The sequence below is a fragment of the Salmo salar genome, chromosome 07 (genome assembly GCF_965601325.2).
Source record: "Salmo salar chromosome 07, fSalSal1, whole genome shotgun sequence".
Lineage (NCBI taxonomy): Eukaryota > Metazoa > Chordata > Actinopteri > Salmoniformes > Salmonidae > Salmo > Salmo salar.
The window spans coordinates 28,402,587-28,427,394 of NC_138297.1; the positions used below are offsets into that span (position 1 = coordinate 28,402,587).

The 24,808-nt window shown below is 41.5% G+C and overlaps 1 pseudogene; it reads left to right on the top strand.

Moving 5' to 3' along the window:
• Window positions 1–13,748: 13,748 nt before the first annotated feature.
• LOC106608915 (SLAM family member 8-like) lies at window positions 13,749–17,167 on the top strand (annotated as a pseudogene).
• The last annotated feature ends 7,641 nt before the right edge of the window (window positions 17,168–24,808 follow it).

Here is a 24,808-nt window from a genome sequence, read left to right on the forward strand (position 1 = left end):
ATGGTATGTTCCTGAATATAGGTATTATGTAGATGTTATCACACATTAATAAAGCAAACGTTTCGAGATATCCAACCTATCACCGATGACCAGGCATTCTACAGTCAACACACACCATGCAAAGACCAACAATGATGTTAGAGAAAGCTGACGGTTTTCCTTACTTTATCATGCAAGCAAGCACATGCAATCGATCCTGTTTGGGGATGATTCTACCCTCTTGGTTTCACATTAGAATAAGGAGACCGTTGAAACGACACTAAGCAGCCAACTGACTAAAGTCAGTAAGTAGTTATCCATTTAGGCAAGACAAAATGTATCCTGTTTGGTTCCAAACACAAAGTGAAAAACTCTCCAACTTCTCGGTCAAGTTTAATGGTGTAGCGGTGATGGAAAAATTCTCTGTTACACACATTTGGATTTCAACTGGACCAACACATGACATGCAAACTTGTGGCTCCGAAGGCCATTGGGAATGTTCACTCCAGGACAAAGTTCCTGGCATGGGTAGCCAAGTTCCTGGATAGAGAGACTATGATATCCTGGCAGAATCTCTGATACAGTGCCACTATGACTATGCTTGTATCTCATGGTTCAGTGGCATAACAAAAAATCTGAAGGACAAACTTCAAACGGCCCAAAACAAACTAATGAGAATTATACTCAAGCTCAGCCAAAGGGACGCACGTTGGTCCTAATCATTTCAGTGAACTGAACTGGCTTCCAGTTGATCTGATGGTGGTGCATATTAAACTGTTGATGGTTTTTAAAGTGATACATGACCTTTCCACCAATTACCTGTCTGATTATTTTAATTTCATTAGAGACTCTCATTGCCATCACACCAGAGCCAGTGTTGCCAATATGAGACCAATTCTCTATAGGTGTCATGCTTGCTCCCGCTCCCACTCCTTGGAGCTCGAAAGTACCAGGCTCTCCAGCATTACGCACTCCTGCCACCATTATTACGCAACCTGCCTTTCCCCCGTCACGCGCATCAGTAATTATTGGTCTCAGCTGGAGTTAATCACCTCCGTCATTACCTCCCCTGTATCTGTCTGGTTCCCCGCTCTATTCCCTGCTGCAGCATTGATTGTCATGTCCTTGTTTTCCTGTGTGCTGACGCTGTGCCTGTCTTGTTCCATGTCTGTTCTTCATTAAATGTTGAACTCACCGTATCTGCTTCTCGACTCCAGGTCGTTACAGAATGCTGCAGCCACCACATGAAGCATCGGGGAGTGCTGGCTTTCCTGTTGGTGGAGACGTCGGGTCCGGGTGCCGCCACCGATGGAACTGAGGGTGCCTAAGTCAGCTCCTTGGGCTGTCACGCCCTAGCTGGCTCGAGAGGTTTCTTTCCCCGGTTGGCTCGGAAGGCGCCCATCCCACATCAGGCCTCAGCCGGATCGTCAGGGTTTTACGCCCAGCCAGCTCGTCAGGCTGCTACGCCTCAGCCGGATCATCGGGCTCCCACGCCTCAGCGGGATTGAAAGGTTTTCACGCCCCAGACGGATTGTCGGGCTCCCATGCCTCTGCCGGTTCGTCAGGAGTTTATGCTCAGCCGGCTTGTCCAGCATCCGTGCCTCGGCCGGCCCGTCACGCTCGCCCAGATAGGAATGCCGGGTGACGCCCCTAGAGTGGGGGGTACTGTTACGCCTGTTCCCGCTCCCGCTCCCCCTCCCAGGCGCCTTCCCCAGCATTACACACTCCTGCCACCATCATTACGCACACCTGCCTTTCCCCCATCATGTGCATCAGTGATTATTGGACTCAGCTGGACTCAATCAACTCTATCATTTCCTCGCCTATATCTGTCTGGTTCCCTGCTCTATTCCCTGCTGCAGCATTGATTGTCATATGTCCTTATTTTCCCGTGTGCTGACACTGTGCCTGTCCTCTTTCATGTCTGTTCATTAAATGTTCAACTCCCTGTACCTGCTTCTCGACTCCAGTGTCGGTCGTTACGATAGGAGCATAGCTGGAAAAAGCTCTTTCCTTAACACTGGTGCAGTGGAATGGTGTACCAAACCATATACAATCCATCAATACACTACGGAGTTTTAAGATTAACCTTAAGAAATGGTTTATGAGCAAAATGCTTTAAAACTGCGCAAGAAAGTATAATTGTTACTATTTTATTCCTTTTATGGTTTCCTCCCTATTAATAAGATGTATTTGAGATGCATTTTTTTTTCATGTGTCATGACGCTAGCCGTTTCAGTGAATTGGCTAGCAGGGATGTGAACAAACCTACGGACCCTTTTTTCAGTTTACGCCTAAAATGACATACCCAAATATAACTGTCTGTAACTCAGGCCCTGAAGCAAGGGAATACATATTCTTGGTACCATGTGAAAGGAAACACTTTGAAGTTTGTGGAAATGTGAAAGGAATGCAGGAGAATATAACACAATAGATCTGGTAAAAGATAATACAAAGAAAAACAACCGTTCTTAATACACAAAAGGCCATCATGTATTATTCCAGCCTAGCTGCAATTTAGATTTTGGTCACTAGATGGCAGTAGTGTATGTGCAAAGTTTTAGACTGATCCAATGTACCATTGCAATTATGTTCAACATTTTGTAAAAAGACTGCCCTTATGTGCCTATTTGGTTTATTAATAACTTTTCATGTTCAAAACTGTGCACTCTCAAACAATAGCATGGTACTCTTTCACTGTAATAGCTGCTGTAAATTGGACAGTGCAGTTAGATTAACAAGAATTTAAGCTTTCTGCCAATATCAGATATGTCTATGTCCTGGGAAATGTTCTTGTAACTTGACCCACCGATCCTGAAGAAGTTTTTAACCTCCACATCATAAATTCCGTAAAGAGACTCCCTGGCCATGCTGTATGGAGAGAGCAAGCAAGCAAGACAAAGGGATTCTCTGGCCCAATTCTACTACATCCCAGAATTTGAGAATGAAACAATATTTATATTTTATAGAATGTGTAAACGGTCGGTGGAGAAGCCAGCTACGACCTGGTCCGTTTTGTTTCATGTTTGTGACCTCATGGATGACAATACAGCGACATTACCCTAACTCTGTTTACACAGGTGCCTCAGTTATGTATGAGGTTTGCTTCTAATTATTGTATAAAATGAATTGGTAAAGATTAAACTGTTTGTGAAATGATGTTATATGATGTTAGCTTTTAAAATGAGAAAATCGTCTTCCCTGAAAAGTTTAACTAAGTCAGTAGCCACGCCCAAGTGAATAGGCATTGGGTGGAAATATGAACCAACCCCTTTTCTACATTTCTATAAAAGCCCCCATGACCCAAAGTCACCTAAGTTCCAAATAACGGGAGGACTTGTCCTAATTCTAATTTCAACCCTACACGCCAGGAAACGTGAGAGCTTGCACCACACGTGAAATGGTATGAACTCTGATCTATTGATCACCTAAAGAAGAAGTGCATACTAAACTAGCATATATCAGACTGCAGCTGAACATATGTGTAAATCTAGTACGCGAACACTGACCGACGTGGACGAATCTCCAGAGTGAGATGAACCTCTCAGACCACGTGAGCACACGATGACCCGGAAGATTCCACAAAGGACGGGGAAAACCAGAGCATCACACCACCAGCTTCACGTAAATACAGTGCATTAGTTTTCCGAATGAGCGATCGTTAGTGGCATATGTATTTATGTTAGAATAGCTTCCCAGGTCAGATAAAGACCAATGTTCCTTAGCCTTCCTTCCCAAAACCCCTTCTCTTCTCTGAATCTATCGTGATATAACCAAACTGTTTTTGCTTAGCTCACTAGAGAATCTTCCCTATCCTATCTAGGGTAGGGGGCAGTATTTGCACGGCCGGATAAAAAACGTACCCGATTTAATTGTGGTTATTACTACTGCCCAGAAACTAGAATATGCATATAATTATTGGCTTAGGATAGAAAACACCCTAAAGTTTCTAAAACTGTTTGAATGGTGTCTGTGAGTATAACAGAACTCATATGGCAGGCAAAAACCTGAGAAGATTCCTTACAGGAAGTGGCCTGTCTGACCATTTCTTGGGCTTCTACATTCTCTTTATTGAAAACTGAGGATCTCTGCTGTAACGTGACACTTCCTACGGCTCCCATAGGCTCTCAGAAGGCGGCAAAAAGCTGAATGATGTCTTTGCAGCCCCTGGCTGAAAAACATTAGCGCATTTGGTAAGTGGTCTATCAGAGGACAATGAGACTGAGGCGCGTGCACGAGGCGACACCATGTTTTTATTTTCTCTGTCTTTGAACGTAAACAGGGTTTCCCGGTCAGAATATTATCGCTTTTTTACGAGAAAAATTGCATAAAAATGGATTTTAAACAGCGGTTGACATGCTTCGAAGTACGGTAATGGAATATTTAGAAATGTTTTGTCACCCTTCGTCACCCTTCAGATAGTGTCTTGAACGCACGAACAAAACAGAGGACATTTGAACATAACTATGGATTATTTTGAACCAAACCAACATTTGTTATTGAAGTAGAAGTCCTGGGAGTGCATTCTGACGAAGAACAGCAAAGGTAATCCAATTTTTCTTATAGTAAATCTGACTTTGGTGAGGGCTAAACTTGGTGGGTGTCTAAATAGCTAGCCCGGGATGGCTGGGCTATCTACTCAGAATATTGCAAAATGTGTTTTCACCGAAAAGCTATTTTAAAATCGGACATAGCGATTGCATAAAGAAGTTTTGTATCTATAATTCTTAAAATAATTGTTATGTTTTTTGTGAACGTTTATCGTGAGTAATTTAGTAAATTCACCGGAAGTTTGCGGTGGGTATGCTAGTTCTGAACGTCACATGCTAATGTAAAAAGATGGTTTTTGATATAAATATGAACTTGATTGAACAAAACATGCATGTATTGTATAACATAATGTCCTAGGATTGTCATCTGATGAAGATCATCAAAGGTTAGTGCTGCATTTAGCTGTGGTTTGGGTTTATGTGACATTATATGCTAGCTTGAAAAATGGGTGTCTGATTATTTCTGGCTGGGTACTCTGCTGACATAATCTAATGTTTTGCTTTCGTTTTAAAGCCTTTTTGAAATCGGACAGTGTGGTTAGATTAACGAGAGTCTTGTCTTTAAAATGGTGTAAAATAGTCATATGTTTGAGAACTTGAAGTAATAGCATTTCTAAGGTATTTGAATAACGTGCCACAGGATTCCACTGGCTGTTACGTAGGTGGGCCGATTTCGTCCCACCTACCCTAGAGAGGTTAAGCCAATTGGTGTATGAATGATTTATAGTAAAGACCACGTGACCACACGACGACTAACATACACTTACATATCTGTTCAATCTAACCCTGGAATGTAATGAAATTCCAAAGATCTGGAAATCAGCATTTGTCCTACCACTTTTAAAAGGGGGAGATCCAACTCTTTTAAATAATTATAGGCCAATCTCAAAGCTGTCACCCCTGGTGAAAATCTTGAAATCCCTTGTGAGTGAACAGCTAAAAAAGTTTTTATTTACTAACTCTATTTTATCAATGTACCAATCGGGCTTCAGGAAGAAGCATAGCACAATTACAGCAGCCATGAAGGTTTTAAATGATATCACTGAAGCTCTTGACAAAAAACAGCATTGTGTCTCACTTTTTATTGATCTCTCTAAGGCTTTTGATACAGTTGATCATGCTCTACTAAGGCAGTGATTGTTGAGTGTAGGTCTTTCGGAGCATGCAGTTGCATGGTTTGCTAACTATCTGTCTGATAGAACTCAGTGCACTCAATTTGATGGGCTCATGTCTGTTAAATTGTCTGTCTGTAATGGTGTGCCCCAAGGCTCTGTACTTCGTCCTCTCTTATTCACTATTTATATAAATAATTTAGACAAAAATGTCCAAAATGCCCATCTTCATTTTTATGCTGATGATACTGTTGTTTACTGTTGTGCCTCGTCTCTTACAAAAGCTTTCCAGAACTTGCAAAATGCTTTTTATACTGTTCAACATACCTTGTGTCAATTGAAGCATATCCTCAATACTGACAAAACTAAGCTAATGGTGTTTTCAAAAGCAAGAAATAGACCTCTGAACTTTTCACCTATTATTACCTGTCAGGGCATTGAGATTGAGACTAACATATAAATATCTTGGAATTTTAATTGATGACGGCCTCTCTTTTAAATTGCATATTCAACAACTTACAAAAAAATGTAGGCTGAAATTGGGATTTTATTTTAGGAATAAGGCCTGTTTTTCTTTTGAAGCCAGAACGAGGCTAGTGTCAGCTACATTTATGCCTTTACTAGACTATGGGGATATTTTATATATGAATGCTTCCGCTCAGTGTTTGAGATCAATTGACACCCTTTACCATGGCACTTTGAGATTTATTTTAAATGGCAAAACCCTTATACACCACTGCACTTTGTATACCAGGGTTGGTTGGCCTTCTCTAGTCACTTGTAGGCTCAGTCACTGGTATACTTTTATTTACAAAGCCATTTTGGGTTTACTACCTTTTTATTTGGGCATTTTTATTGTTCAGAAATGTGGTGTGTACTCTCTTCATTCTCTGGACTTTATCCTGCTAACTGTTCCAAATGTCCGAACTGAATTTGGTAAAGGCCTTTTATGTACTCTGCGCCATCGTCTTGGAACACGTTACAAAATACTTTTAAACTGGAAGAACTTGTCCCGATTGGTATTTTTAAATCACTGATGAATGATCTTGAGGCTGATTCCCTGACTTGTCAATGTTTTTAATTTGTTGTTTTTGATTTTGTTAAACTCTTGTGAATTCTATGATTTTTACTAAATTACTTGTAGTTTTTCATGTTGTTTGTCAGTACTTTTTGTAATGACCTGGTGCTGCCTATCTTGACCAGGACGCTCTTGAAAAAGAGATTTTAAATCTCAATGAGGCCTACCTGGTTAGATAAAGGTTTAATAATAATAATAAAAGGCTGGGTTTGTGCAAATAACCAACAATTTACGACATTCAGATCAGACTGACGTGAGGTAAAGAATAATTCATTAATATAAGACTAATTGATTAGATATTAAAATATCTGAAAAGTAATATTTGGAAAATTATAACTCTGTAATCTGAAGATTTTCCGTGGTGCCCCGACTTTTTAGTTAATTAAATTTACCTGATTAGTTTAATGACGTAATAATAATTACAGATAATTGATTTGATAATATAACAGTCTTCAACTTTAATAATATCAAAGACACGACACGTTATCTTGTGTATATTTTTGTTTTCAAGAGGACCACTATGGGGATGTTTTTAAACTTGTTTGTGTCATCCTCGTTGATGGTTGTATTGTGGTTTTATTATGTTTAAAATGTTAAAATAAATAAAAATTGTTACAAAACTTACCATAGTGAAGGTTAGAGAGTAGGAGAAAGAGTATTCCCTGTTTGGAGTAGCAGGAGAAGGGACCACCAGACATCTCTTTAAGGTGTTATATGACTGTTTCCTCTGGCTATATGTCCTTATCTATCACTGTCACTGATAGCTAGCAGTTGACTATCCAAAACACACAGAGAAGAAAGAGTAGAGAGGAGAAAGAGCAGAGACTTCCTTTTGATGAGGGCTGCTGTTCTATATATAATTCCTGAATGTTAGCTGAAAAAGAAGTCACATTCTATAGTTGCTCTCTGAAAATACCCCTTCACTCAGCTTGAGAGTTAGATGATGAGGTGTGGGTGTGTTTCGGGTCTGTCACTGTGTTGATCAGTCTGATGGTGGTGGTTTTGGAGCATGTGTTTCCTAGCTGCTGCTGGTTGTGTGTTTAATGGTCATGGTGTTTCACAGATACCGGTAGCTTTGTTACTTTATGAGCAAACCACTCAATGTTGCAGAGAAAGAGAAAGGAGGTAGATGGAGGGCTCGGGAGAAGAGAGAGTGAGACAGAGAGCGAGATTGAGATAGAGACAGAGACAGAGAGAAAGAGAAAGAAAGACAAAGTGCGAGGGGGGAGAGAGTGTGAGGGGGGTTAGAGAGAGTGAGAGAGAGCAAAAATGTCATAACAGTGTCTGTGCAGTTTCCTCTTGGCTTCATATGACTCCTTCTGCATGCTCATAGGTCAGTGTGACTGAGGGACATGAAACACCTGCCAACTTTTTCAGAAGGTAATGGGTCCCAGGTTACTGATAGAAGCCCCCCTTCGACGTTTCAGGTAACATCTCTTGGTGATGCCACTTCCTGTGACTGTTTCTCAGGAGCAGTGACAATGACCTGGCTGCCGGCTGTCTGCCTGACCACATAGACATAAACACATGGTCCCGTGTGGCTCAGTTGGTAGAGCATTGTGTTTGCAACGCCAGGGTTGTGGGTTTGATTCCCACAGGGGGCCAGTACGAAAGAAAAAAAAAGTATCTATTCACTACTGTAAGTCACTCTGGATAAGAGTGTCTGCTAAATGATGTAAATGTAACACATAGACACAGTAACCCCCTAACTGGAACAATGACCATGCAGGGACACTGAAAATAGCAGTCAGAGTCATACACCACTAATGTCATTAATTGTTATGACCTACCTGTCTGTAGGATGAGGAGGCAATATGGGAGAACTGATAGTCATTCATATGTAGGTTACTAGATCCTCAGTACTCCTGCAGAGTATATGACATAATACAACTGAGAAGAACTGTTCATTTCAGGCACACTCTTCCCCAAAAAGTAATTCTGAAAATCTCAATGGGTCTTCAGCTGATGGGGTGCAGCTTTTGAACTTTGCTCTTGGGGCATTTATGTTATATTCTTCAAGATTCAATGGGTAGATATAATTAAGTCCAAAAATTGATGTACAAATGCCCTTTAACTCACACATTGTGGAGCATAAGATCTATACTAGGCTGAAAGGAGGTTTGACAAATTAGGTTGTGTGGAAAAGTTGCAGAATACAATATCCATTTACTGTAAGAAAGCACTCATGCCATCTGGTGGATAAAAAATAGTTTATTAAAAAAGAACAACGCAACGATATTGTTAAAGTACAGGCCATTAGAAGAAAATGTGAATAATACTTTTTGGGAATTCATATTCAAATATGTTATTCTATCATCTGAATGACAGACATCATAAATCAAAGATAATACATTTTAATAAATTTACAACAAAACAATACTATTCAATACACAATAAAAAGCAGACACAATTGCTGTAGCTGCAGATAAGAGCCATCATCATTACACCTTATAATAAGAAAAAGCTGTTACAGTAAAACACAATTAAACCATTCTTACATAGAATATATCTGTTGGTAAATAAAATAAGTAAGAACGCCATAATGTACAAGGTGTTATTGCGTGTGTGTTTGTGCATGTGTGTGTTTGCTTGTGTGTGTTGAGCATGCAAAATCCATGTTGCGGGTTCCTTCTGCTCCTCCTCTGATGGTGTGTCCTTCCATCCCTCCATCCCTCTATCCTTCCATCCCTCCGTCCTTCCGTCCCTCCACCCCTCCATCCTTTCATCCCTCCATTCCTCAATCCCTCCATCCCTGCCCTATCAAGTACCTGCAACATATCACCACACAAAGTTGTTTAGGACATGCAGTCAAACAAACCCTTAAGAATTAAACAAAGATACATACTTTAAATAGATACAGTATAGTTTGATATCAGAGAATTAGTTCCATATTAGTATCATATAAGTATCAATAGCATATGGCTATTAGTCTTACCTGGTGCTGTGCCTGGCTTCAATTGAGAATAGACTGAATCTGCCTCAGGTGGGGTTGATGTTTCTGTAAGGAGTGAGGATAAAACATCAGCATAATATAACATTTATATACAGAGTATTATACAGCTAGTCAATATGGGGTCAGATATGTGAGGGTATGATTGGGGGAACATGGAAGGAGGGATGTCCAGTCTTACCTTTCTTCTTCTTGGCTTTGGCCTTCTGTTTAAGGTCAACCTCAGCATATGTCACATCAACAGGTCCAGTTGCTGCTGAAAATTGAAATTTCCAGTCAATAAATTAAGGAATTAGCTTTTGAATATTCTGCATCTTTTTCGAAACTCCAAAATCACACATTTAGAGTTCACTGACTGCCAACCTGTAGAATGGGTCTCACCTGTGGTCTTTCTTGTCTTGACCTCAGAATAGACTGGATTTTATTTTGGATCAGCTGTCATTTCTGAGGAGGAGGAGAGAATTTGTTTGTTTTTATCACATTTGTGTATTAATTTGTGTATTAATTTATGTGACAGTTGAGTTACTTTTCTTCTTCTTGTCCAACTTTTTGAATTGAATCTGTGCATACGTCACATTTTTAGTCCAGCAGTAGCAGCACCAGCATCTGAAATATACAGGTAATACACTAATATCTCTACTTACTGTTAGTATATTAGTAATATTAAACATATGAAGAACAACTGCAACAACAAATCTATTCTGTATTCATGCTAAATTTAACATACAGGTAGCCTAGTGGTTAGTAACCAAAAGGTTGCTGGGCCAGTAACCGAAAGGTTGCTGGATCGAATCCCTGAGTTGACAAGGTAAAAATCTGTCATTCTGCGCCTGAGCAAGGCAGCTAACCCACTGTTCCCCAGGTGCCGTGGATGTTGATTAAGGCAGTCAACCGCATCTCTCTGATTCAGAGGGGTTGTGTTAAATGCGGAAGACATATTTCATTTGAAGGCATTCAGTTGTACAACTGACTAGTTATGCCCCTTTCCCAGTACCATTGTCTGAGGGTGGGATTGTATCATAGATGTTAGTGCCACCTGTTGGTCAAAGAAGAGAGAGAAAGATTAATAGGTTGGTTTTCCCTCAGCTTGCTTAGGGACATAGAGTATGGTAACATGTATATAAAGTGAATGGTGAAAAGTCAGTATGTGTAGTTACAGAGAGGAGAGTGACAGTGGTCTGGGATGAGAGACTGACCATGCTGTAGATGTGTATACCCAGCATCAGGAGCCTGGCCCTGGGTAGATCGCTGGTCCTGTTGGGGGTCCAGGTTGGTCCTCTGGGGCTGGTGGGGCCTACAGGGAGAGAGATACTCATGAAACACACAGATTATATTTTACTGTATGAAAAGGAACGTAGTTAAAAGACAGGTGTACTCACCAGAATATTCTGTTGCAACAGGAATCTGTAATGAGAAATGCATACTATTATACTGTATCAAGTCGTTACTGTTTTAAGGTTTTGTAATTAGACGTCTTTCTCCTAAACATGAACCAAAAAGTTAAATGAGAATTGATAAAAGTCTCACCTTCGGCTTTTTTATATTGACACAGCAGTACCAGGAGAATGGCCAGTAGAACACCAGCAACAACCAGGCCCACAACCACTCCTACTAGGACTGATGTAGAGGGTCCAGGAGTTACATCTGGAGAGAGAACAGCAAATCACCATCCGACTCTGAGGTAGTTGTAGAAAATAAATAAAGTAGTGGACAAAGTGAATATATATTTGACAACTGATTTGAGATCAGATGACCAGCCTGAGCTTGCAACTCCAAACCTACAGTATGCTTTTTAACACAACAAATGACTGATGACCACAGATATTATGAAAAGGTCATGTGATCATGACCATTTTCTTACCTCTCACTGTCACCCAATGCTCCTATAGAGCTGTGGTCTCATATTGGCAACTTTGGCTCCGGTGTGATGGCTATGAGAGTCTCTATTGAAATTAAAATAACCAGACAGGTAACTGGGGGAAAGGTCATGTATCACTTTAAAAACCATCAACAGTTTAATCTGCACCACCAGGAGATCAACTGCAAGCCAGTGTAACCAATGTGAAATGGCTAGTTAGTTAGCGGTGGTGCGCACTAATAGCGTTTCAATCGACCTGAAGTGGTTGTTCCCCTTGCGTTGCAAGGGCCGCGGCTTTTGTGGCGCGAAGTGTAACGATGCTTCATGGGTGTCAGTTGTTGATGTGTGCAAGGGTCCCTGGTTCGAGCCCAGGTTGGGGCGAGGAGAGGGACGGAACCTACACTGTTACATTGGTGCCGTGACCCGGATCATTGGTTGCTGCGGAAAAGGAGGAGGTCAAAAAGGGGGGTGAGTGTAACCGATGTGAAATGGCTAGTTAGTTAGCGGTGGTGCGCGCTAATAGTGTTTCAATCGGTGACGTCACTCGCTCTGAGACCTGAAGTGGTTGTTCCCTTTGTTTTGCAAGGGCTGTGGCTTTTGTGGCGCGATGGGTAACGATGCTTCGTGGGTGTCAGTTGTTGATGTGTCCAAGGGTCCCTGGTTCGAGCCCAGGTTGGGGCGAGGAGAGAGACGGAACCTACACTGTTACACCAGTTCAGTTCCCTGAAATGATTAGGACAAGCATGCGTCTCTATGGCTGAGCTTGAGTATAATTCTCATTAGTTTGTTTTGGGCCGTTTGAAGTTTGTCCTTCAGATTTTTGTTATGCCACTGAACCTTGAGATACAAGCATAGTCATAGTGGTACTGTATCAGAGATGTTGCCAGGGTCTTCATAGTCTCTCTATCCAGGAACTTGGCTACCCTTCCCAGGAACTTTGTCCTTGAGTGAACATTCCTAATGACCTTCAGAGCCACAAGTTTGCATGTCATGTGTTGGTCCAGTTCACATCCAAATGTATGTAACATAGCATTTTTCCTTCACCGCTATACTATTAAACTTGACTGAGAAGTTGGAAGAGTTGTTCACTTTGTGTTTGGAACCAAACAGGATACATTCTGTCTTGCCTAAATGGATAACCACTTACTGACTTTAGTCAGTTGGCTGCTTAGGGTCTTTTCAACGGTCTCCTTATTCTAATGTGAAACCAAGAGGGTAGAATCATCCCCAAACAGGATGTATTGCATGTGCTTGCTTGCATGAGAAAGTAATGAAAACCATCAGCTTTCTTTAACTTCGTTGTTGGTCTTTGCATGGTGTGTGTTGACTGTAGAATGCCTAGTCATCAGTGATTGGTTGGATATCTCAAAACATTTGCTTTATTGCTGTGTGATAACACCTACCTAATACCTATATTCAGGAACATATCATGATGTATGTATTCTGTAGTTTTGAATGAGTGCCAATGGTGTGGTTGGGTCAGCAGCTGTTGCAGTACTTCTAGAACGCAACAGATCTTACGACCCTGTGCCTAATGGCTGTCATTCATTACATTTAAGGCGATATGGGACTGTATCAAATTATTGTTTCTATTATATAATATGATACATTGCCAGACTAGGATAACTGCAGTTATGTCTTAAATTCTTCAATGAACTGTATTCAAAAAATTCATGAATGACATTTTTGGGTGTAAGGGTTTATAAAACATAAACATAAAAAATTACAGACTGATATGTAATTATAATGTTGACAATGCAGTATATGATTCATTTCTGGTGAATAATTACACATTAAACACAGTGGTATTTGTACTTGTGAGCTGAGGAGAGCTTATCAGATCCACCACCACTTCTTGTCATCTCATGCTGTTCTGCTGAATGTGGGGGAGGAGTGGACTTTAATGAAGTTAAAAATGAACAACACTCGGATACGTAAATATATAATGTGAAAATATGCAAAGTGCCACGAACAGCATAAATGAAACCTAGAAATGCACTATATAAATCCAATCCATTACAATCTATTATTGAATAGATAGGACTTTGCATTGCAGTTTATTATTGTGTAATTTTTCATGTAGGCACACTGTAACAAGTATTACAGTCACACTGTAACAAGTATTACAGTGTAACAATGAGTAATTACAACACTTGCTACATATTACTACATGAATAACAACACAGTAATAAGATCATTGTAATATAGTGTGCAACCATTGATGGAGGTCAGAATTATAATTCTTTTACATTTTATATACCCTTTATAACGTGTGAAATACATTTACATTACATTTACATTTAAGTCATTTAGCAGACGCTCTTATCCAGAGCGACTTACAAAATGGTGCATTCACCTTATGATATCCAGTGGAACAACCACTTTACAATAGTGCATCTAAATCTTTTAAGGCGGGGGGGGGGGGGGGGGGGGGGGGGGGGGTTAGAAGGATTACTTTATCCTATCCTAGGTATTCCTTAAAGAGGTGGGGTTTCAGGTGTCTCCGGAAGGTGGTGATTGACTCCGCTGTCCTGGCGTCGTGAGGGAGCTTGTTCCACCATTGGGGTGCCAGAGCAGCGAACAGTTTTGACTGGGCTGAGCGGGAACTGTGCTTCCTCAGAGGTAGAAATAGAAAAGGTAGAATTCCTCAGAAATGATATTGCAGAATTCAACTCAGAAGTTGTATATTCACCTGGATCCCAGTTTGAGGGGAGACTAAAGATGAACACCAAAAACTTCAGTTTAACAGTCAGAGAACTGACACTGCAAAACTCAGGGGATTTTATACTTACAGGAGAAGAGGACAAAGGTCAGATTGGCAGTAAGACCATCACTCTGAAGGTCCACGGTAGGCTGTTATCACCATTTTTGCATCCTATTTTGATATCATTGTTATTTATGTACATAACCATGGCTGATGATCTTTAAACTATAACACAGGTTTTGTGGTTTTATACTGACCTTATTCACCGTGCTTTGTTAAATATCCATCACATTTTCAACTCTAGGGTTCATTTAGAAGACTGATTATGAGTCTTTATTTCTTTCCTGGTTGGTTAGAGCCTATATCCACGGTGGCGATCCAGACAGACATCAAGCTATTGGCCAACCACTCCTGTACGGTACGGCTGGTGTGCAACATGTCCTGCTACCCCAACCTTACCTACACCTGGGAGAGAGACAATGAGATCTACGGGGACGCCCAGCAGATTCACTTCTCTCTCTCACCAGCAGAGAGAACATCAGTGTAAAGTGCAACGCCTCCAACCTAGTCAGTTGGAAAACTGCCTCTGAGACAGTAAAGTGTAGGAATGACACAACCACCCCAGGTACCTAGATAACCTGTCTGGGCTAGGGGGCAGTATTTTCACGGCCGGATAAAAAAACGTACCCGAATTAAACTGGTTACTACTCTTGCCCAGAAACGAGAATATGCATATTATTAGTAGATTTGGATAGAAAATACTCTAAAGTTTCTAAAACTGTTTGAATGGTGTTTGTGAGTAAAACAGAACTCATATAGCAGGCAAAAACCTGAGAAGATTCTAAGCAGGAAGTGCCCTGTCTGCAATTTTGTAGTTCTGCTTTTGCTTGTCTATCGAAACTACAGTGCCCGTGGGGTTATGTTGCACTTTCTAAGGCTTCCATTGGCTCTCTAAAGCCGCCAGAAAGTGGATTGGGGCGTCATCTGTCTCTGGGCAAAGTATAGGAGCTCTGGACAAAGGCGCGTTCACGAGAGATCACCATTTTTTTCTTTCTCTCATTGAATGAATACAACGTTGTCCGGTTGGAATATTATCGCTACTTTACAAGAAAAATAGCATAACAATTGATTTTAAACAGCGTTTGACATGCTTCTAAGTACGGTAAAGGTACATTTTGAATTTTTTTGTCACGAAATGTGCTTGCGCGTTACCGTTTGGATAGTGACCTGAACGCATGAACAAAACTGAGGTATTTGGATATAACTATGGATTATTTGGAACCAAAACAACATTTGTTGTTGAAGTAGAAGTCCTGTGAGTGCATTCTGACGAAGAACAGCAAAGGTAATCCAATTTTTCTAATAGTAATTTTGAGTTTACTGAGACCCGACGTTGGCGGGTGTCTGAATAGCTAGCCTGTGATGGATGAGCTATGTACTCAGAATATTACAAAATGTGCTTTCGCCGAAAAGCTATTTTAAAATCTGACCCCGCGATTGCATAAAGGAGTTCTGTATCTATAATTCTTAAAATAATAGTTATGTATTTTGTCAACGTTTATCATGAGTAATTTAGTAAATTCACCGGAAGTTTTCAGTGGGTATGCTAGTTCTGAACATCACATGCTAATGTAAAAAGCTGGTTTTTGATATAAATATGAACTTGATTGAACAAAACATGCATGTATTGTATAACATAATGTCCTAGGAGTGTCATCTGATGAAGATCATCAAAGGTTAGTGCTGCATTTAGCTGTGGTTTTGGTTTTTGTGACATTTATGCTTTCTTTGAAAATGGCTGTGTGATTATTTCTGGCTGGGTACTCTCCTGACATAATCTAATGTTTTGCTTTCGCTGTAAAGCCTTTTTGAAATGTGGTTACATCAAGGAGAAGTGTATCTTTAAAATGGTGTAAAATAGTTGTATGTTTGAGAAAGTTGAATTATGACATTTTGTTGTTTTTGAATTTGCCGCCCTGATATTTCACTGGCTGTGTCCCGCAGGTGGGACGCTAGCGTCCCACATAGCCCATAGAAAATAACATAATAATCCCTTCTATACACTTTTCAGTGTGCTTATATGCTTATGTTGAACGCAATGTGATTACATTGGATGTATATGATATAGAGCCATTTAGTCTTTATCATATTGTATAGTCTAATCATGTGTGTTGTACAATATGTGACAGGACTGGTGTGGTATACCATCTACATCAGAGTATCAGTGGGAGGTGCTGTGGTGCTGATCCTCACTGTAGCAGTGTGCTACTGCAGGGGCCGAAGTAACACATGTATGTACAGCTTAGGGCCCTCAGTTATACTTAAAGTGACATTTCAGGTGGTTCTAGAAGTATTCTTCAGCTGATATGATTTTTGGGGGGGGGGGGGGGGGGGGGGATTTGCTAGAAATTAGAAAAAGAGTGAGACCCCTCATTAATTCCTGGGTTTGTTTGTTGATATCCTGTATGCAATGTTTCTGATTTGTTGATATTTTGTTCTTATAAAACACAGCAGATCTAACTGACAACACAATATATGCTGATGTTATGATCAAAACAAGAAGTAGAGATGTAAGTATGAATTGCCATTATTATGTATCTGAATGTGTGGAAGCTGTATGTACTGTATTGTAATGGGCTGTATTTTGATTCCAGACAAGTTCAAACAGTCATGTAAACCCAATATCCATCTATGAAACTGTCAATGATCTGGTTATCCCAAGATTGAACAAGGTAAGATATAAATGGTCATAATGGTAAAATGTCTATGATTGAAAGGAAGACTATATAGTCTACTTTGAGAATAGTCACTACCTTTCTTGATGCTGAAACAATTTCTTCTTGATTATCTGTCACATGTAGCCGCAGACTCTGAATGACAAGATCCCATTTGAACGCCCAGAAGGCCCCCAGTCTCCCTACCAGAAAGTACTGTGAGCTGAACAGGATGTGGTCAGACACCCGCCAATAGGCTGGGACTTCCATAGATATAAAACCCTCTGCATCTTCTGCATCTTACATGTGTACATTCTGTAGATAGGCCTAGATGTTACTGTTTAATATCATCACGAACTACACTATTTTTTTTTTCACAATTGTATTCTTCTCTCTTTGTTGATTCTCATATATGCAGTATATCATAAGGCCTTATGCCTTTTTTTTTAGGGCTATAATAATATTTTGAAGATTGATACACAACGCGGAGGATGAGAGGACAAGAGTACTAAAAACTAAATATAATACTAATGGTCAATAGGGAATTGTCAATGTAAATAGGAGCTGGTTTTCAGTTCAACAGCTGTTTAGAATCAGTTGTACTGCAAGGACTTCTGATTGGTCAACCCCAGGCTAGGGTGTGGGGGTGGGGTATAGATGGCATCCTGTTCCTTTGTTCTGTGGAGAAAAGCTGAGGACAGGGGAGACTGAACATCTAACTTCCAGCATAACATCTATGATTTGTCCTCTTTGAATAAACCTATTTCTCTCCTCCTGATTTGATTTGGGGTTTGTGTTATTGAAGAATAACATCATCTGCTAACAGGGCTTAGTTACAATTAGGAGATTCTGTAATGTGTAATAGGCAGTAGTAGGCGTGGTGATCAGACAAGCTCATATGTCGACATTTCTATTTTCTTGGTTGAAGAAAAGAGTTACTAGTATGACATTGATTCGTGAGATTGATTTATGCCTGTGAGTAGAAAGTGTACTCTTTTGCATTAGGATTATGTACTCGCTAGGCATCAATGAGGTTGTAATCAGGGAGTATATGCTGGAGAGACTTGTTTGTGTGTGGATGGTAGTTGCTCTTATTTGATTTGTCCTTATGTCCAAAATGGCATTCATGTCTGTCCCAATAACCAGATGGAATTCAATTCATTCTAAAAAAGATGCTGTTCAGAGAATAAAAAAGGATCTATGCCTTGAGTGCCTTGCATTTAGAGTGAATTGTAGTTACCACCCATGACTGTATTTATTAGCGATAGAGACATGATTGTTGTATTGAAAGGTTTTCAGTACTCTAGCCTTTCAGTACTCTAGCCACCCGGACCCTCCCCTTCAGAATCAGGTTTTGCGGTCAGAGTCCGCACCTTGGGGGGGGGGGTACTGTAACGCCCTGGCCATAGAGAGGGGTTTTTGTTCTTTATTTTGGTTAGGCCAGGGTGTTACATTGGGTGGGAGTTCTATGTGCATTTTTCTATGTTGGTTTGTTTCATTGATTTTGGCCGTGTGGCTTCCAATCAGGCACAGCTGTAGAGTGTTGTTGCTGATTGGGAGTCACACATAAGTGCCTGTTTTTCCGTTGGGGTTTTGTGGGTAATTGTTTCTGTTTAGTGTTTTGCACCTGACAGGACTGTTTGGCTGTCGGTTTTCTTGTTTTGTTTTGTATAGTGTTCTTTCTGTTATTAAATTCAATGATGAACACTAACTCCGCTGCACTTTGGTCTACTCTCTCTCCCGACAGCCGTTACACACTTCTGTGAAATCAAACTGTCCACTTAGGAAGCAACACTGATTGACAATACATTTCACATGCTGTTGTGCAAATGGAATAGACAACAGGTGGAAATTATAGGCAATAAGCAAGACACCCCCAATAAAGGAGTGGTTCTGCAGGTGGAGACCACAGACCACTTCTCAGTTCCTATGCTTCCTGGCTGATGTTTTCGTCACTTTTGAATGCTGGTGGTGCTTTCACTCTAGTGGTAGCATGAGACGGAGTCTACAACCCACACAAGTGGCTCAGGTAGTGCAGCTCATCCAGGATGGTACATCAATGCGAGCTGTGGCAAGAAGGTTTGCTGTGTCTGTCAGCGTAGTGTCCAGAGCATGGAGGCGCTACCAGGAGACAGGCCAGTACATCAGGAGACGTGGAGGAGGCCGTAGAAGGGCAACAACCCAGCAGCAGGACCGCTACCTCCGCCTTTGTGCAAGGAGGAGCAGGAGGAGCACTGCCAGAGCCCTGCAAAATGACCTCCAGCAGGCCACAAATGTGCATGTGTCTGCTCAAACGGTCAGAAACAGACTCCATGAGGGTGGTATGAGGGCCCGACGTCCACAGGTGGGGGTTGTGCTTACAGCCCAACACCGTGCAGGACGTTTGGCATTTGCCAGAGAACACCACGATTGGCAAATTCGCCACTGGCACCCTGTGCTCTTCACAGATGAAAGCAGGTTCACACTGAGCACATGTGACAGACGTGACAGAGTCTGGAGACGCCGTGGAGAACGTTCTGCTGCCTGCAACATCCTCCAGCATGACCGGTTTGGCGGTGGGTCAGTCATGGTGTGGGGTGGCATTTCTTTGGGAGGCCGCACAGCCCTCCATGTGCTCGCCAGAGGTAGCCTGACTGCCATTAGGTACCGAGATGAGATCCTCAGACCCCTTGTGAGACCATATGCTGGTGCGGTTGGCCCTGGATTCCTCCTAATGCAAGACAATGCTAGACCTCATGTGGCTGGAGTGTGTCAGCAGTTCCTGCAAGAGGAAGCATTGATGCTATGGACTGGCCCGCACGTTCCCCAGACCTGAAGCCAATTGAGCACATCTGGGACATCATGTCTCATTCCATCCACCAACGCCACATTGCCCCACAGACTGTCCAGGAGTTGGCGGATGCTTTAGTCCAGGTCTGGGAGGAGATCCCTCAGGAGACCATCCGCCACCTCATCAGGAGCATGCCCAGGCGTTGTAGGGAGGTCATACAGGCACATGGAGGCCACACACACTACTGAGCCTTATTTTGACTTGTTTTAAGGACATTACATCAAAGTTGGATCAGCCTGTAGTGTGGTTTTCCGCTTTAATTTTGAGTGTGACTCCAAATCCAGACCTCCATGGGTTGATAAACAGGATTTCCATTGATTCTTTTTGTGTGATTTTGTTGTCAGCACATTCAACTATGTAAAGAAAAAAGTATTTAATAAGATTATTTCATTCATTCAGATCTAGGATGTGTTGTTTAAGTGTTCCCTTTATATTTTTGAGCAGTGTATTTTAATGTGATTATCTTTTGGATATCCCAAATCCCCCTGAGACAACCTCGGAGAATGGGGTCACAGCCAGAGTCAGCGTTGTCCAGCTTACCTGGTGAAATTAGGGTTAAGTGCATTGCTCACGTGCCCGTTAACCTCTCTGGGCTAGTGGGACGTCACCGTCCCACTCTATTCATCAGCCAGTAGAATAGCGTGGCGCGAAATACGAAAACCTCAAATGCAATAATTAAAATTTTTCAAACATATGACTATTTTACACCATTCTAAAGACAAGACTCTCGTTAATCTAACCACATTGTCCGATTTCAAAAAGGCTTTACAGCGAAAGAAAAACATTCGATTATGTTAGGAGAGTACATAAACACAAATAACCACACAGCCATTTTTCAAGCAAGCATATATGTCACAAACCCCCAAACACAGCTAAATGCAGCACTAACCTTTGATGATCTTCATCAGATGACACTCCTAGGACATTATGTTATACAATACATGCATGTTTTGTTCAATCAAGTTCATATTTATATCAAAAAACAGCTTTTTACATTGGCATGTGATGTTCAGAACTAGCATTCCCACCAAAATCTTCCGGTGAATTTACTAAATTACTCATGATAAACGTTGACTAAATCCATAACAATTATTTAAAGAATTATAGATACAGAACTCCTTTACGCAAACGCTATGTCAGATTTTAAAATAGCTTTTCGGCGAAAGCACATTTTGCAATATTCTGAGTACATAGCTCAGCCATCACGGCTAGCTAATTTGACACCCGCCAACTTCGGGGCAACCTAACCTCAGAATTACTATTAGATAAATTGGATTACCTTTGCTGTTCTTCGTCAGAATGCACTCCCAGGGCTGCTACTTCAACAACAAATGTTGTTTTTGTTCCAAATATTCCATAGGTATGTGCAAAAGCCTCCGTTTTGTTTGTGCGTTCAGGTCACTATCCAAACGGTAACGCGCGAGTGCATTTCGAGACAAAATATTTCAAAACGTTCCTTTACCGTATTTAGAAGCATGTCAAACGCTGTTTAAAATCAATTGTTATGCTATTTTTCTCGTAAAGTAGCGATAATATTCCAACCGGACAACGCTGTATTCATTCAAAAGGAAGTGAAAAATTGGCGAGGTCTCGTGAATGCGCATTTCCATTCCCTTTGACCACAGGCAGACCACTGACAAACAGAGTTACTATACTTTGCCCAGAGACAGATGACGCCCCAATCCACTTTCTGGCGGCTTTAGAGAGCCAATGGAAGCCTTAGAAAGTGCAACATAACCCCACGGATACTGTAGTTTCGATAGACAAGCAAAAGCAGAACTACAAAATCGCAGACAGGGCATTTCCTGCTTAGAATCTTCTCAGGTTTTTGCCTGCCATATGAGTTCTGTTATACTCACAGACACCATTCAAACAGTTTTAGAAACTTTAGAGTGTTTTCTATCCAAATGTACTAATAATATGCAAATATTTGACTCTGGGCCCGAGAATTAGGCAGTTTACTCTGGGCACGTTTTTTATCCGAAAATGAAAATACTTCCCCCTATACCTTAAAAAGTTAACAGATTGTTCACTAGCGATTCGAACTATCGACTTCACGATTGCTGGCCCAGCACTATAACTGCTTGGCTACCTGCTGATTGGAGAACACATTGGGAGGGATCTTACACCATTCCTTCATACAGAATCTTTCTAAATCCTTGATATCAATCGTGTGCGCTTATGGTCTGCCCTCTTCAATTCAAACCACAGGTTTTCAATGGGGTTCAAGAGCCATTGCAAAATGTAGTTTTTTGGGTCATGTCACGACTTCCTCCGAAGTCGGTCCCTCTCCTTGTTCGGGCGACGTTCGGCGGTCGACGTCACCGGTCTTCTAGCCATCGCCGATCCACCTTTCATTTTCCATTTGTTTTGTCTTGTCTTCCCACACACCTGGTTTCAATTCCATCATTACATGTTGTGTATTTAACTCTCTGTTCCCCCCCATTTCCTTGACCGGAATTGTTTGTTGTAAGTGCTTGTGCACGTTATGCTGGTGGTTGATGGGTTTTGTACCCATTTGATTTATTGTTCTGTTAACGGTGGTTTTTATTTATTAAACTGCGCCGTTGTAAATCAGTTTTTGCTCTCCTGCACCTGACTTCTCTACCGCCAGTATGCACCCCTTACAGGTCAATTAACCATTTCTTCGTGGAGTGTGATGTGTGCTCAGGGTTATTGACTTGATGAATGATCCATTTGCGGCCAAGTTTCAAAATAGCCCCATAACATCAAAGTTCAACCACCATAACTTACAATAAATATGGGGTTCTTTTGTGCATATGCATCTTTCTTTCAACACAAAAGAGTAATATTTTAATGTCATCCAATAAATGTAAACACCTGGAGTTTGCTAAAAGGCATTAGCACTTGGATTGGAACTGGTGTGATGGTCAGATGACATGAAAATAGATCTCTTTGGCCACGCACGCCAGTCGTGGGTTTTGTGTCGAAAGAAAGATGGGGTTATTTTGCTTCCGCTGGTCCTGGGGCAATAATTTTGACCTGTATCTTTTTGAGAGAAATACTCCCGTAGCTCAGTATTTGTATTATTTATTTTCTACAGTCTTTTTTACTCACCTTTATCAAGGGTGACAATAATTTCGGACATACTGTTCTCAGTCTGTCAATGTCATGTAGTCAATTCTCTCTCTCTCTCTCTCTCACAACCTCACACAACCACACTCCCTTTCTCTCTCACTCTGTCTTTCTACCTCTCTCTCTCTCTGTCTCTAACTCTCTGTGTTTTAGTGCTGAGTGCATTATTCATCTGTGTACATACTCAAAGTGAACAAATAAGAATGTATTTTTCTGCATTTCTCCATTGGAAATCATCATTCTAATAATCAGTCTAACCCTTTACAACCACAGAAATGGTTTCTTCATTGTGAGTAAAACTTTTATTTGCCTTTGAAGATTAATTTGATATAGCTACTCATGTATGTATCAGTTTAGGTAATTGATGTGTCTAATCTGTGTTTTCATAGCCCTGCCCAAAGCTACACCATAATGCCAAAGCTGACCATAATGCCAAAGCCGGTGTACACTGCAGAGACAGTAACTCTGACTTGTTCAACAGGGTCTGACAGTAGCTGGAGCTATCATTGGTACAGCAGTGAGATTAGTTTGTCCCAGTATAAATACACTATAACAGGAGACACTCTCACCATCAGTACAGCTGCTCTGTCTGACCAGGGTCAGTACTGGTGTGAAGGACACAGATTCTCTAGAACCACATCTTCACAACCAAGTGATGCTATTACTCTCACTGCTGTAGGTGAGTTATTTTGTTGTGTTTTTTGTCAAACACTATTTATATTGAGTCCATCTTGTAGACATGGTCTGTATGTAAGTATGTTTTAAATAATAGTGACTGTATTACCCACAGTATAAAAAAATCTTACGTATGTATCATCTAATTGTATTTGTGTTTCCACACCTCTGCCAATGACCACAGTGAGTATCTCTGCTTAGAGTCCCCTCTACTCTGGAGAGAAAGTCACGGCTGTGTCACGGTCGTCGTAGTGAATGGACCAAGGCGCAGCGGGTCGAGTGCTCATCTTAACTTTATTAGTGAACACTTAACTAAACAAAACAAGAAACGAACGAACTGACAGTCTTCCAGGCTAGACACAGCAGTGCTAAGAACAACCTCCCACAATCCCCAAAACAAACATACTCCTAATTATAGGACCTTCAATCAGAGGCAACGATACACAGCTGCCTCCAATTGAAGGCCCCAATCCCAAATACCTAAAAATAGAATTAAACACCCTAGACCAGACATAGAACTATACAACATAGAACTAAACCAAAAACCCCATGAATACATAAATCAAACGCCCCTCTACATAAACACACACTCAAAACCATATAAAACAAATACCCCCTGCCACGTCCTGACCAAACTATAATTACAAATAACCCCTTTACTGGTCAGGACGTGACAGTACCCCCCCCCCCCCAAAGGTGCAGACCCCGGATGCACCTAACAACAAAAAATATCTACAAAATTAAACCCCTAAACTAAAGGGAAGGAAGGGGATTGGTATGGAGTAGGTGTGATGGCTTCTAAACCCTGTGATTTCAATGTGAAATAATATACTCCCGTGCTACACCCCCCCTCCCCAAACCTCCTACAGTGGAGGTGGCTCAGGTTCAGGCCTAAGTCCCCCACCTGACCAGTCCACCCCTATTGAATACCTCAGCCTGAAGCGTGTCACTGTAGACCCTGGACTGTACTCTGGGAGCTCCGGACTGTAGGCCAACTCTGGGAGCTCCGGACTGTAGGGCGACTCTGGGAGCTCCGGACTGTAGGCCGACTCTGGGAGCTCCGGACTGTAGGCCGACTCTGGGAGCTCCGGACTGTAGGCCGTCTCACTCGGTTCCGGACTGTAGGCCGTCTCACTCGGTTCCGGACTGTAGGCCGTCTCACTCGGTTCCGGACAGTGGGCCGTCTCTCTTGGTTCCGGACAGTGGGCCGTCTCTCTTGGTTACGGACAGTGGGCCGTCTCTCTTGGTTCCGGACAGTGGGC